The sequence below is a fragment of the Malaya genurostris genome, chromosome 3 (assembly GCF_030247185.1).
Source record: "Malaya genurostris strain Urasoe2022 chromosome 3, Malgen_1.1, whole genome shotgun sequence".
NCBI classification, from domain to species: domain Eukaryota; kingdom Metazoa; phylum Arthropoda; class Insecta; order Diptera; family Culicidae; genus Malaya; species Malaya genurostris.
In genome coordinates, this window is record NC_080572.1 from 200,911,158 (window position 1) to 200,926,202 (window position 15,045).

Sequence of the window (15,045 nt, forward strand, 5' to 3'; positions counted from 1 at the left end):
TATGACGGTAAAAAAATCGTTATGATATTTTCCGCAATTATTTCGTGTTCCGCTGCTCGCTTCAGTGCACCCAAAGTCGAATTCAGGTTCAACATCAAACAGTTGGCAACTCTTATTTCGGCTTCGATTTTGACCTTCCAGGATCTAGAAAAAATACACGCCCCTTCTCTCTGCTCTTGGTGGGCTCCAATTCCTCTGCAGTTTCGTTCCCTTCAGATCAAATCCAGTAGGAAAATTTATTGAATTTTTTGATTGTGTATAAAATTTCTGTTTTAAATTTATCACACACACGCTGTTTGGCTTTGCTTATTATAATCAATTGTTTTTTTTCTCATCCGTCCTCTGCGGCAGATGGCGGTGGGTTCAATCTGCAAAACGCTCTCCTAGAATCCACACCCTTTTTCGCGTACTATTAATTCCATTCAACAGCCAAAAGAAGAGTACACAGCGGAGGTTTTTGTGCGTTCACAATTGGTTTGTGGCCTGGTTCGATTCCGGCATCCGGAAACTAAAGTACAAATCTTGTATCTGGTCACAGTGGCAGTGATCGTAATGAAAGTAAGTATTTTTTCGGGCGGGTTTCCTTTCCTGTAGGACTACAGGCTACAGCGTCCTAACTTGCCTAACACTATTCTACGGGGAACTATTGGTGCTCGTTCACGAGCCGGCCTCTCGCTGACATGCAGTGGCGCACGACGCTACTCAACTACATGTTGGTCGCACCCCTTCGTAGCACGAGGGATGATTTTTCCAACCCCGGCCGGCTGCAAGGATCGTTCGTTGGCTCTCCGAGCTCATTCACACCGCGATGCTGACTACCCTTCCTCTCTAGAGAGAACATCGCACCCCTAAACAGACCAAAACATGAGACTCTCTCTCTCTCTCTTTTTAGGTTCGATTCGGTTTGGTCAACAGGATCGGGCTCTCCTAAGATAATATCGCAACTTGTTTGATAATGATAGTGGTGGTGTGCGTTCGATACCGGTCGCACCCTAATAAGAACTGCCAACTGCTGCGAAGCGAAGGAAATCTGTCCCATGCACACCCCCGGGCAAACGCACCATCGACGTTTTTCTTTCCATTCTAAGTAAATACCGTACCAAAACATGTTTCCAATTTGCCGGGTCATATACACCTACGCGGACACGATCGACTGAGTGGAATGGTTCCGAATGACATGGAGTATAAAAACTTCGAATCAGTCTGGCATCAATTCTGTATAAAATGTTCATTACGACCTAAGTAACGAAAGTAAACAAACCGAGATTTTTATTGCATTTTGTTAGGAACGTCCTAATACACGCCTTACCCGAACACCGTTTCTGGATTCACTATAGATTCACTAAAAAATCTGTCAACACATTTGACGTATGTCGAAGTCAATGAAAAATAATCATTAATGCTACTTTCGTCAATTGGCAATGTTTTGACCAATGTACCAAAGCATAAACAAAAATGTATGCGTGGACTTACGACAAAATAGCTGATTATTTTTGAAGAAACTAATTTTTTTCCAATCGTAGAAACCGTTTTGAATGCTTCGTCAAACAAAAGCGAAAATTATCAAAACACACTAAAAACGAGTCGACTGTCTTTTTTTCCACTTGACATGCGAAACTAGCTCTTATTAATGTTTTCAAGCAAAACTGGCTTTCATACAAGTGCGAGTAACAAAACGACGAATAAACACTGTGACTTTCGCAAAACGACGTAACTAACAGAAGCAAAACGACTTATGTGTCAAGTCAACCAGGAAAAAACGACCTATCATACTGTCCAATGTACATGATCAAATTACAAAACGACGTAAGTGTCGTTTTTGCCTAAAAGTTATTTTTGTAGTTGAAAATTGTGAATTAGTCACTATGATACGTTGCACGCATACAAATTGGACGATTTAGTGAAAAGATGAAGTTGTTTCAATTACTCATTTTTAAATAGGATTTAAAATTGTGCGATTATTTTTCAACATCGCTTTTCTCGGTTCAGCTGAAATTTTACATACGTCGTTTTGAACATTTTATGCAGAATTGGCATTACTAGCTAAATTTCCCGATTGCAGGAGTTCACATAATCTAACGATTTACTGCAGAATAAGTAACGATAGTACGTCAATTCCACATAACCGTAAACTGGAACAAATAAAAATATAATCGTAACTGATAATTACAAGGTGGCAAGTCGATTACCGATTTCAATTTCCCGATTTTTCCGGATTTGCGAGATAAAAATTCCCCGTTTTTGGAATAGGCCCAAATCGCCTCTGTTTAGTTTTTCAATATTCCTTTATCTCAAGCTTCAAACAGATATCCCTTGTCAACGAACAGACCATTCTAATTAAACCTTCGCAGCTCTGGAAAACCAACAACAATCTTTCGGTGCAATTTCAAAACATTTCGTACTGAGCTTTATTCGTTCTTTCCGGAAGCGAACGTGGAAATTTCAGTTCGATGGGAAAATTATAAACGGCATGATGACACTGAGATCCTAACACAATATTCTTATTCATTGCCAGAGTTTCGGACATATTGTCTGTTAGTCAATAATCAGGAATCATATTATCCTTGATATTTGGAGATTTGTGCCTTGCCATCAATTTGTTTTTAGCATCATTTTCCCGATATATAAGAGGGAAGGATTGAAACACAAAAAAGCAGAAATAAATTCTGCACCCCTAAGGGATGCTGAACAATCTGCTGGGGATCACATTTAGTGGAAGCAGAAGTAAATTCTGAACCTCTACGAGGTCCCGAACAGTCTGCTGTAAAACCAATTTAGGTTTGTTACTATGTGCATTCTTTCTGATGAACGATGCACAGTTAATAAAACCTCCAACCCCCGAGAGGATTTAGAGATTTTACAAAAGAGACACCATTCTGCATTCCCGGAAGAATGCAGAACGATTCGCAGTATGTACGAGCAGAAGTGAATTCGGTACCCCATAAAGGATGCCAAACAATCTGCTAAAGCCTATTTAAGGTGAATACAGAAAGGATTCATACACTCCAGGAAGAACGATAAACCCTTCTGACTATAGCTTGGGTGAGAAACGAGAGAATATGCTTTAATTTTAGCTCCGCATACATAGACTCAATCATGTATGAAGAACCAAAAACTCGGATACGTAGTTGCGTCAATGCGGGACAGTTACATATCAGATGATATGAAGTACCGTAATCGCATTCACACAAATCACACGAATAATACTCAGCACGTTTAATAGTAGTGATAATTGAGTTTGCAATGTCCAGTCAGAGCTCTGACCAGAATACTGCAATGATGCTTGGAAAAATGCAGTAGACACTTTGACATTTTCAGATTTAAATCTGGTAAAAATTCTTTTGTCTGAGCGCAAGTTTGCAAGCTGCGCCAGTAGCTGGCATGTTTGGATGCAGCCTAAGAACGAATCTTGTGCTTTATTCAACTAGTTGAAAGTGGTAAAGCTGATTCAGGACCAACGAAATCATTCGTTGCACCAGCTCTAGCCAACTCATCAGCCCATTCATTTCCAGTAATACCAGAATGGCCGGGTACCCATAAGAAGTAAACAGCATTTGAAATGCTGAGGTCTTTAATAAGAGTTCGACATGCGATCTGCCTGACTGTCGGAACAAAAATAAAGTATTCCACACAGAATCGCGTAGATTTCTGCTTGGAACACAGTACAGTATCTTTCAAGTGAATGAGACTACTCTAGCCTCATTTCACGACAGTAGACACCAGCAACCAGCTGTTCCAAGGCCCTGTAACCCTGTGCACAAGATAATGCTTCTTGTTTTAGGAACACATGTAGCGGTTTAATGCACAGTAGCGCCTCTAGAACAGCAGTAGGAATTGTCGTGAATGCTCCTGTCATCGCCATTAGGACCATCTTCTTTGGAGATGATTTAGCTTTGACTGAGCTGTCGCGACTTCTCCTTTCTGCCACCATACAAGACTTCCATATGCTAAAATTGGTCTAACAATAGTTGTGTAGATCCAATGAATGTATCTGGGTTCGAGTCCCCATGATTTTCCAAAAGCTCGTCTGCATTGGCCGAAAGCCATGCAAGCTCTTTTAATCCTGAACGATAGGTACATCCGTCATGTCATCCTAATTTTTAATTGCGACATGTTTACAATTTCAATGCGTTGATGAGCAAATAAATCAAATGATAGTTGCAAAATAACGCATTACTTATCCATCTGTTTTTAATTAATAGGGTTCTAAATGCTAAGCATCTCTTGTGGAATAACCAGAAAAAAAATCCGAAAGTACGAGTTCTTCATAATAAATTCTCTGCTGGGTTTTAGCCAGTTTTATTTCCAAATGGCCCAACTGATTTATCTTCTATGAGAACTGCTTTTACAATTGATCTGGTTCTAGCAGATCAATGTAACATTTATAGTGAACTGACTTTGATTCAGATCATCTACTTTCAGTAGACTAAATGTAATTCTCTTATCATCGGCAACATAGATTCACTGACCAAATCAAACCTTATTCTGATCCTTCTATGCTAGTACTCAGGAAACAGTTTTAGTTCTCAAAGAAGGAAAGCAAACGGTGGATAAGTGAGTGTGAGTCCTATTGGAATTTCACACAAATATGAGCATGAAATAAGGGCAATAGTTAGCAAACTTGAAATTCTTAATAAGTTTTTTAAAACATTTTCCGATAAGACTTTGCCAACAATTTTGCAAGTGGTATATATTTGATCGAACTTAATAAAAATCAAGCAGAAGAATCCAAGTTATCCTTCATTTTCATTATGATAGCAACTAAAAAAGTTCTTAGCGAGAAGACTAGTGTTTGTTGTCTGATGAACAGAGAAGATGTTTGAATATATGGCACCGGTCGTGAGGCGGCTAAGATTTAGACCATTGTTCGCTTACCAAACCCAGTTTTGTGGTAGAACTATGCCTACCACGGCTCAGGGTGGCGGAAAAGCTCTGATGATTACTGATTGATTTATTGCTGTCAACGCCTTACAAAAATCGTTGAACGAGACATGAGGTGTTGGCACAATTCCCAATGGATGGACAATAAGTTGTTTCAAAACTTTCGCTGAACTTCTTGCTTAAACGCAATATTGGGTATTGCCTCCTACTTTCGTTATTCAGATTTGGGCTAGGAATTTTTTCCCGGTTTTAACACTAAAATTCCCAGCTTTTTCTCGGCTTCTCCCAGTGAATCCGAATTCCTAACCTTTTCCCGGATACTTGCCACTCTGTAAAAGAAAACCTATTCCTATTTTATTTTCAGAATAGAAGGCAAAGTAATCAAATAAGTAGAGGCTTCCATTAATAACATGAATATCTCTTAAGTCACTCAGTTTGTACCGCTTAGAAAAAGTCATAACTTCGGAAATTCGCATAAAAAAATTTTGAAAATTCCACAGTTCGAAGAATCTTGTGATTTTTCATCTTAAAAGATGCACATAAATGGAGCGTCATATTTCACACAAACTCATATTCAAGAACATGTAAAATTGTGTTATTTAAAAATTACATGATTTGTAATCGAATGAAATAAAAAAAAAAACAACAGATGATCGATAGCTACCAATGCGGCTTGAACTGAGAAACATTAAATCACAACGCACGTCACTAATCAACTAAACCAGAAAAGCACATATCCGCTTTATGAATAATTGTTACATATGAATCCATACAGCGCAAATTACACTTGAAATCAGCAAAATTCTGTACGAAAGGGATATTGCGTCACTTGACAAGTTAAGTAGTTATGAATTGTATCGTTTGTAGAATTATGTTACCTGTAAAATTAAGAATCTTTTTGTGTGTCGCATAAAAAACTGCAAAACTAAGCATTTTTTTTGTCAGATGTCTTAAAAATTCATGAAACATCGAGATCTGGTGTTATCTGGAGAAAAAAAATCTGTTCAACTTCGACTTTGGAACCTGGGAAAGAAATTTTCTTTATCCCAATTGTTTCAGAAATACATAAAAGTTTTCAGTTTTTGAGATAACACTAGATTTCTAAGACGAAAAAAGAAAACGACATAACTTTGAAAAATTCGCATAAAAAACCGCCAAACTTTGAAAATTCGCTTGAAAAACTCGCATAAAAAGAGACTTAAGTGTAATATAGTTTGAAAGAAACTTGTAAAAATCAACTGTAACAAAAGGCATCCATCATGTATAACATAATTGTACGGACGATTTGAAAATTACTTGCATTGAAGTGTAATAAAATAAAGTCCCAAAAAAACGTTAGCGACTGGGACTTGAACAGATAATCATTAGATCTCAAAGAACTTCCGTTTATCTACTGAGCCACAGAAGCACGTGTCTGCGTGACAGATAAATGCTACAGACAAGTAACAGTAGAAGGAGTTCATAATCAACCGCAAAAAAGATGGCAATGTTAGATTCGACTTGCTTTGATTTAGATGTACATTTGCACACGTCTTCAGTATGATAAACCATTAGTTTTGCACGGATGGAGAGACGAATTCTACTCAAGAATGATTTAAAAAAGTGCAAATATATTTTTACCTTTTCTCCTGAAAATTTGTTTAAAGTTAATTCGAAAAAATGAAAAATTGAACAAAAATGGTGTAGAAGAAGAAGTTGGAAGAAAACAAAAAATAAGTTGGAAAAAGTTTGAGGGAAGGAACAATTACAGGAAATGCTTTTCCAAGAATTATAAAATAATCCATGTGAATATTTTTTTTCTCAAAAACGCACATTTACAAGTCTTTGTTCAACAACAAAATTGGTATTTGTGCATCAAAAGACTATTTTGTTTTTTCCAACCTAAACTAAAAACCAATTTTTGACGTTATTTTTATTAGTATCTTATTAAAAATTTCGATGTTACCTAAAAAACAAGTTTAACGTATTTTCAAAACTTCAAATTCTTGATGCAAATTGCTCATTTGAATACCAGAATGTGATTGTACAAATCAAAATTCCTTGAACTCTCGAGATGTTTGGACATAAACTTCAGAGAAGTCATATTTCTGTTGAAATGTACCGTTTTTCACCAATTCGATGTAACTTGGAAATTGTACTCCTTCTACTGTCGATTGGGCTTTAAAAACAATAAACACTGAAAAGATTGGTGTGGGTACCCGGGGCTAAAATAACGTATCTTATAAACTAGCGATTGTTTCGATCCATGGATTGACTTTATAAACGCGCTTTCGTGTGACAGGCAGACGTCAGATAACTGGATGATGCTAAGTCAGTTCAGTTTGGTGTCAATCGTTGTCGTATATAAAAAATCACGTTTTTTACAGAATTTTTTATTGAAATTTTCTGAGCGTTTGGATACATCTGATTTCGATGCATCGTAATGAAGGTCTGGTTAGTGCTTTCAAGAGTTCATTATGCTGAATCCAGTGATTATTGATTATTGATGAGAGTTTCGTTCAAATGCAAAATTAAATTATTATTGCGTCTCGAAATTGTCTGTGCAGGACTAAATCGGACAAAAAGTGAGGCTAAACCGGACACGTGATTTTCGACTAGAAATTCTTAACGGATTGTTGAAATATACCAAAATGTCAATTTATAAGAAATGTCCGGCTTCGCCCCGATCTCCCCTAATAAAATGAAAATGAACGCAATCAAAACAGCATTCATGTACGCATGTGTCAACAAAATGCCATCAGACAGTGTGTCGTTTGTATAATAACTGATTAAACTTTCAAATGATATCTGCAATGCGAGTTAACACAGGGTGACACGATCACTTTTGGTGCAACGATATATATGTATGACTGTAAAGCCGAATGTTAACGAGTCAAACTACTTTCAATTTCACTATCAAATTGTGAAACCGAAATTTGAAATGCGGCACATACAGTTGAGTAGTAATTCCATTTCTCCACACACTGATTTGATTTAGGAACGAATTTTTCATTTGCTATATTCAATTGGAATCTATCGGAATAAAAGTCAATGACGAAAAAGGGTTTTACGTCGTCGCACAGTGGTCCAAAACGGCAATTTCATGCCTTTAATTATTTTTCAGCAAAACCGTAGACATTTCATCATTGGTGTCTTATGAAAAGTTGCACGGGTTGTTACTGCGGTTTTATGTACATGGACGGCCATGTTCCAGTACACGTGTAAAGACAGATAAAAAAATTAACTTTTTACTGGAAGCAGCTAGAGAATTTTCGTCTTCGACAATATTGTAGAAAATTAAATTTCGAGTAACTTTACTTAAGAAAATTTTTTTCTAACTCTAGCCGTTAATTAATTTTAGGTGATTTAAACAATAAAGTTTTAAAAATCAGTTTTTTTGTTCTAACAAGTTTTATATTCTTCTGAGAGTAATGAATTTTTCTACAAAACTAGATTTTGTGCAAATACTTAACAGTCTATAACATTTCAAAGTGCTATGATAAATTTCAAAAGAGTTAGGAATATTTTTATGTAAAATACAGTCGAAATTCAAACTTATATATCGCAGAAGAGTACAAAAAGTAGCAGATCAAACAGTTTAGGTTGGATAATAATTTCGATTTAGAACAAGACGTGATTAAAGATATGTTGGAATTAAGTAGCGATAACAAACACATGATTGTTAGTTCAATGTTTATGTTATAAAGATACACTGCTGTCACCTTGTTTTAACCAGTGTAACATAAAAAACATGTTCGCGCTCTTGTTGCAACATAGTTAAGATAAGTGGTATCAGAACTAGTTACGGGTTGCTATTGAAGTCAAATAAACTTGCGGATTGAAGTCAAATAAACTTATTTCCAACTACGTGCTAGAAGCATAGTTGTGATTAAAGATATGTTTGGATTAAGTAACGATAGCTTATAAATTACAATTAATTCAATATGACGAAAAGATGTGGTGATTGGAATCCTAAATAACGATTTCGTAACTAGTCATGTTGGGAAGAAATATTGCTGTCACCTTGTTTTAACCAGTATAACATAAAAAACATGTTCGTGCTCTTGTTGCAACATAGTTTGGACTTAGTCGTATCAGAACTAGTTGCGGATTGCTACTTAGGCTGAAATCTAAAATTTATCTTCTGGATTTCTGAGCTAAATTCTGGACCTGGATTATGAATTTTGGACCTAGATTTTGATTCTGATTCTGAACCGTACGAAATTACGAGCTTTTAGTGCACTAGCTAGAATGTCTTGCTAAGTCAACTCTGCATGTTAGAATATATGAAATGGATCAAACTGTTACCTTTCATGCCGTCATTGGAGCACAAGAAAGGCTAACACACGTTAAACGGTGCTCATTGTTAGGAAACATTTTATAACACTTTAATTTGGAGTTATTTTTGGTTATCTCACACTACAGAAAATTCTATCATGAGTTGCTGATCATATTTCCCCTGACACGGAGCAAACATTTCATAACTATGTCACTTTAAAGTGCTTACACTACATGCTATATAAGTAAGTATAAAATTGCATAACATGTAAGGTTCTTAGAAAACAATATTTCATTGCTCATAGCTTGTTACCAACTTGAATGCTATCAAAGGGGGCTTACCCAGTCTCATGGTCACACTTGATTAAATATGCTATCTTCGATTGGCAATTTTGCCACACGAATATTGTCATCGCACACTTAGATGTTTACCATCGGAACACTGCACTGTACGTAGCTGGCTGAGCATGGGGAGTAACGAATTGGGAGCACTTTCTGACCAAGGAAAGGTAATCGTCCTACCCGGGACGCTATGAACATGACACTAATTTTACGAATGAAACGTGCAATTGTGCTTTTCCGAAACCTATTTGCAATATCTAAATTTCAATGAAAATTTAACGAGCAAGTGTCCAGCTCTAAAACATGAACTGAAGAACCAGACCATCGTGAATAAACCAAACTCAACACATCTGGAGCAAACGGGAGTTTTTGATTGTGTCTTCATGCCAAATTCGTTAAATCACAATCAGATTGCGTAACGCTTATCAGGTAGCCAATTAAGTATTGGTAATGATAAGTAGCCGGTCGAATATTGAGTCGGTAAAAAGTATAGAACGAAATCGAAATGTGTTTTGTAATGGTTTAAAATTGTGAAGCCAGTGTGGGTTGTAACGTCCTTAGTCACAAAATGACAGAGAAGCTAGTGAACCCTATGCCTCGACGATGTACAACTGTAGCCAAAAAGAAAGGATTCAGGGTTTTGAAGAAAACTGTTTGCCTCTAACAGAGAAAGTATTATCACTTTCGTTATTAGATAATCTTACAAACTGTCATCATTATTGTATAAGGGAGTGATTTGATACAAATAAAAAAAAATTAAGAAAATTGCTGAGAAAAAGTAAGTACTTGCATACTTGCGACATTATTCTTGAAAAAATACTCGCGCAGCTATTAATTCGAACTACACTGTATAAAATATTGACACTCAGCCGGCTTGTTGAACTAACGCCTTGCCGTTTGAGGCGCCAAGTGCCAAACCCAATGCTCTTCGACATAATCACCGGATCGAGTATCCTAAAGTCTGACGATCAATCCGAACATACACACGCAAACAAGCAGATTGCACTTTCTCCGCGTTCAGTTGAATGTTTTCCCAGTTCATTTCACACACTACGGCCACCAGCTCGTTACATGTAGTAGTTAATGTTGCTCGGAAGGTGCGAGAGATAGCACATCCAATATCACATTACCCGGATACAATGTCATCGTCGATCGAGAAGAATCCGGTCAGGTACATAAACGCCAGGAGGACAAAGTAAGTCCCAAAGGAAGCGTAGAACACGATCAAGTATTTCCGCAACGCAACACCGGAGACCATTGTTTCGTTCACTCACTGACTACTGTGGAATGATTTCCTCAGTGCATCGCGATATTGATACTTGGCCACTTGTCGAAATTTCACAGCACACAAAACGTGGCTCGATGCTAGTGGTAAGATTCACGAAATGTTTCGATTTCTACATGGCTGCACACCTTACTCTCCAAGCTCACATGCGCGAGAAGCTGTATTGGTGGTTCCATCTGTCGTTCCTATATTCGAAGCTGAGTGCGTATCTGTGAAGCGGACATGCTGGTACATATTCATAATCCATAGACTCCGACTGTTATGATCATCAACTGCTGGATCGGATTTGATTCATTCGATTCGCGCGCGTTGACGTCGACTATTTTCAAGCTTAATCCTAACCTAATCTCGCTTTTCTAATAGGGATTTGAAAAGCAAAAATAAAGAATGGTTGAGATTAAGATCTCCAAGAATCCGTAACTTGTGTCACGATAAACGGATTCGTATGAAGTCATTAGTAACTGAACGAAATGACACAAAACCATACACACTGGACAAATGAAAAAAAAATGGGGATCACAGCAGCCGTTGCACACACGTTGATTGCGGAAAATGGACTGATATTGAATAGCCGATTTGCTGGACTCGCGATTACTTGCTTCTCTAAAGCTTGTGGGTACTATCAACTCCGAGCTGATGTTATACTTCAACCAGTAGATGTATTGTGCCGGTTGTTAACGCTTTTTCATATTTGGGTAACTACACCACGTTAGATTCATCCGATGATGTGCACGTTTCGTCACGATAGCCGGGAGCGCCGACGTGTAATCAATAGAAGTTGCCTTCAAACTGGGGCATTATCTTACGAAACTCAACTGCTGAAATGAAAGGTTATTCATATTTCTTATTGTTTACTACCTCATCATTCATAAGGTGCCGAGCTCTGATAGCAATCGCCACCAGTCAGAAACCGAGCGCGACACTTATTGATTGTATCCATTTATTTCTGCTTAAGAAAATACGACCCCATGTGACTCTACCTCTCGCAGCCAGATAACTCATTAAACAAACGACTGCCGATCAAACGAAAGATAACCTAAACGCCATATGACCGTGCACTATCATCAGTTCCAAGTGAACGATAAGAATGTTCCATACTTGCAACTGGAAACACGAGCTCAGTTTGCTAAATGTTCGACTAATATTGCCCGAGTGCATACGTCGATTCATGATAAGAGCTCTTATCACTACGCGCAAATTTTTGGCTAATTATACAACGACTCAAAAATCTGATAAACTAAATTCGTTAGGTGCATGCGCAAACATAGCCGGCATATTTGCGTGTTCAGAGACAAGCAACTGAAAAGTTTATTGCGACGTAGTTGAGGGAGCTTGTTAGTTGTTCTACTCGGCACCAGGTGGGAGCTGATACCATGGAAAGCTTTTGCATGCAACACCAAGGGCAATGTCATGGCCGTCCATTCGTGCTATCTATTACGTAATGACGATTGCATCGGGTGCGGTTCGTTGCCTTTTAAATGCAACGCCTTCTATGAGCATGGGGGCAGCTCTATGCGACGATTGGAAGAATAGAGAATAGTTAAGTTAAAGTAGTTTTTCGCTTGATGCCAAACCTAACCTAATTTCCTCCCAAACTTCCGTCAAACCGTTTGTGTGAAACCAATTTCAAAACCAATTTTAACGCTATTGAACTGAGATTCAAGCCAGTTTCGCACCCTGATTCTTGTATCGCGCGTTTGCTCATACCCCCGTTGCTAAATGCGAATGCAACTCAGTTTCGTGAAAACTGTTTGTTTGATGAAACTACCCAGGATGAACAGTTCCAGGTTTATCAAGCGAAAACGACATTTTCTATATAAATTTATTAATGTAACATTTTAACTACAAATACGTTCAGATAACTGAATATCACAGAAATAAAAGCAAATGTACTGAATAATCATCGTGTACATCACTTCAAACAAACAAGACTTTTGCATTAGCGACTAAGTTGTTGCAGATCATAAACTTTGCGACACATGATTAATTTGAAAAACAAATACACTTGAATGTAACAACAATGGCTATGGTTGAGTACCACATGGTCAAAAGAATGTCATATTAGAGTTATCACAGCCGATGTTCCGCGTGTGTGAATCGAAATCCGATTAGTATCATTCAAATATAGTAAATAAATTGGAAAAGCAAAACCAGTAATTCGTTGATACTCTTGCTCTATTTGTTGTGAAATACATCTAAAACGACTCCATCGCAAGAGACAGTGTTTCGTGTTTAATTAGGATATGTAACTACTGCAAAACTTGACATATTATTTTAGTTCGCTAAAATAGACATGGTAGAATTGAAGTGAACACGTCTTCAGAACTAATTGGCTCAAGTGACACGTTCCCCTAGTGATTTGGAGATTTGTGCCGTGGGAAAGTGTTATCAATTTTTGATCTCAAATATCTTGAGTTGTATCAAAGATAACTACATTATTCTTTCTGCATGGCATCGGAAATGTGATCAGCAATTTATTATTAAATTTTCAGCAGTGAGAGATAGCCTGAAAAATTGAGTTTCCTCAAGCTTTTGAAATCAAGGAAAAAAACTCAACACGTTCGCTTGCCGATTTCGCTCGGACTACTTGAACGGCATTTTTTTATTCAAAAATATAATTTTAGAGGCACACTGCCTAAGATCTAAGATGCCGAGGGCAGTTTCTGATTTTATTAAACTAATTACTTAAAACTAGGATAATTTCGGACGATGGTTTTGATGTAGTAAGCAGCATATCAGTCCCGCTATTGAACTGGATTTCAAGAAGGAAAAACCGCAGTCGAAACTCAATCAGTTCTTCTGCCTTTGACGGAAAATGCCAGCGGTCGCGAACAGGAGTAACAGCATTATTATCCGTCAAAGACAATCGCACTGGAGGTAAATTTTTGTATGCCTCTGTGGTACAACTAAAAACCACGATCTATGCCAGTGACTGAAAACTATATCCAGCATTAGTCAACTGAATCTTCTCAAAAATTGCGCTCGAATCAATTCAATAACTAAGAATCTAAACTGGATCCCAAAGCACTATTTCATAATTTCTTCCACTGAAATGCTACTATCAGTACTATCAGTTATTCGTACCGTGTGTAGTAGTCAGAGACCGGGGAATTTTTCACTCTCGTTAATTCCGTCTTATTGACTGTAAACGTGTAATAAAGCAGTATTTAAATACTTGAAAGTGTGAAGGAAACGTATCAGTTTGATTCGTATTTATGTCATCTAGTTATATCTTTTATTCAACCAGATTCTAACAAAATTTACTTAAACCAAATCTCATTCCGGTAATTATGTTATTTTCATACTAGTGACTTAAGATTTTCTATTATTAATTTACCCTTACAAGCACAGCGTTCGAAACTGGTCGTAACGCTGAGTAATATGATCTCGAAAATGTGTCTAAAATCTTGTTCAATTGTACATCAAAAACGAGACCTCGGAAGTTTTGGAAGGAACTGAGAAACTGGCAAATATCTAGATACTGAAGATGACTGCCTAACCAAAGTGAATGGCATAGAAGAAAGAATAGGGAAATAAAATTTGTAAATATTTCGATCACATTGACCAGCAATGTTTACAAATTATAATTACTAGATATTCTGAGGGAAAGAATAAATTTTTATCTAATGCACAACGGAATAACTGTAGGCTAATTTTTTGGAAGTTTTTTTTTGAATGAAAAGAGTACCAGGTGAGGTAAGTACTGCGAATCGATTCGTATGGTATAGCCCAATTATCCTTGAATTATTGAAAGCACTTTTTTGTCAATACTGTTTATCTCATCCTCGAAGCATTCAACATCGAAAGAAACAACGAAATACGTCTTAAGAGTGAAGTAGAGAGTATATTGGCTGACATCCGCGAGAGATCAAAAGTCTTGCTTCAATATTTGAATCCATTTGATGCAAACATTACGTTAGGGTGTGGCTGATCGCTGTGCCGGAGACATCGGAACACGATTTTCTCAATATACGAAACGAGTCATCGGAATTCTATTTAGCTAAGACACACCTGTTTCCAGGATTGAAATTTTTCGCATGTATGAACAAAACACATGGAAAAATAAAAAGTGCCTAATATTTCGGCATAACCTTATTTTCAACACAAATCATAACTTTCGATTAGATTCAAACAAACTAATAAACTTATTGAAATACAGTACAATTAACTGCGAACTAGTTTTATTTAAAATTCACATTTCTTATTGGACCTGAAATTGCGGCAATTTGCTATTCATATCAATTAATCGATTCGGAGTCTACCAAGAATTGTAGCAGTGT

At 37.1% G+C, this 15,045-nt stretch overlaps 1 protein-coding gene across 3 annotated transcripts in view; it reads right to left on the reverse strand.

Moving 5' to 3' along the window:
* The window catches only part of LOC131434570 (arginine kinase 1), a 243,705-nt gene that overhangs the window by 11,753 nt on the left and 216,907 nt on the right, over positions 1-15,045 (reverse strand). The gene's annotated exons all lie outside the window — the stretch shown is intronic.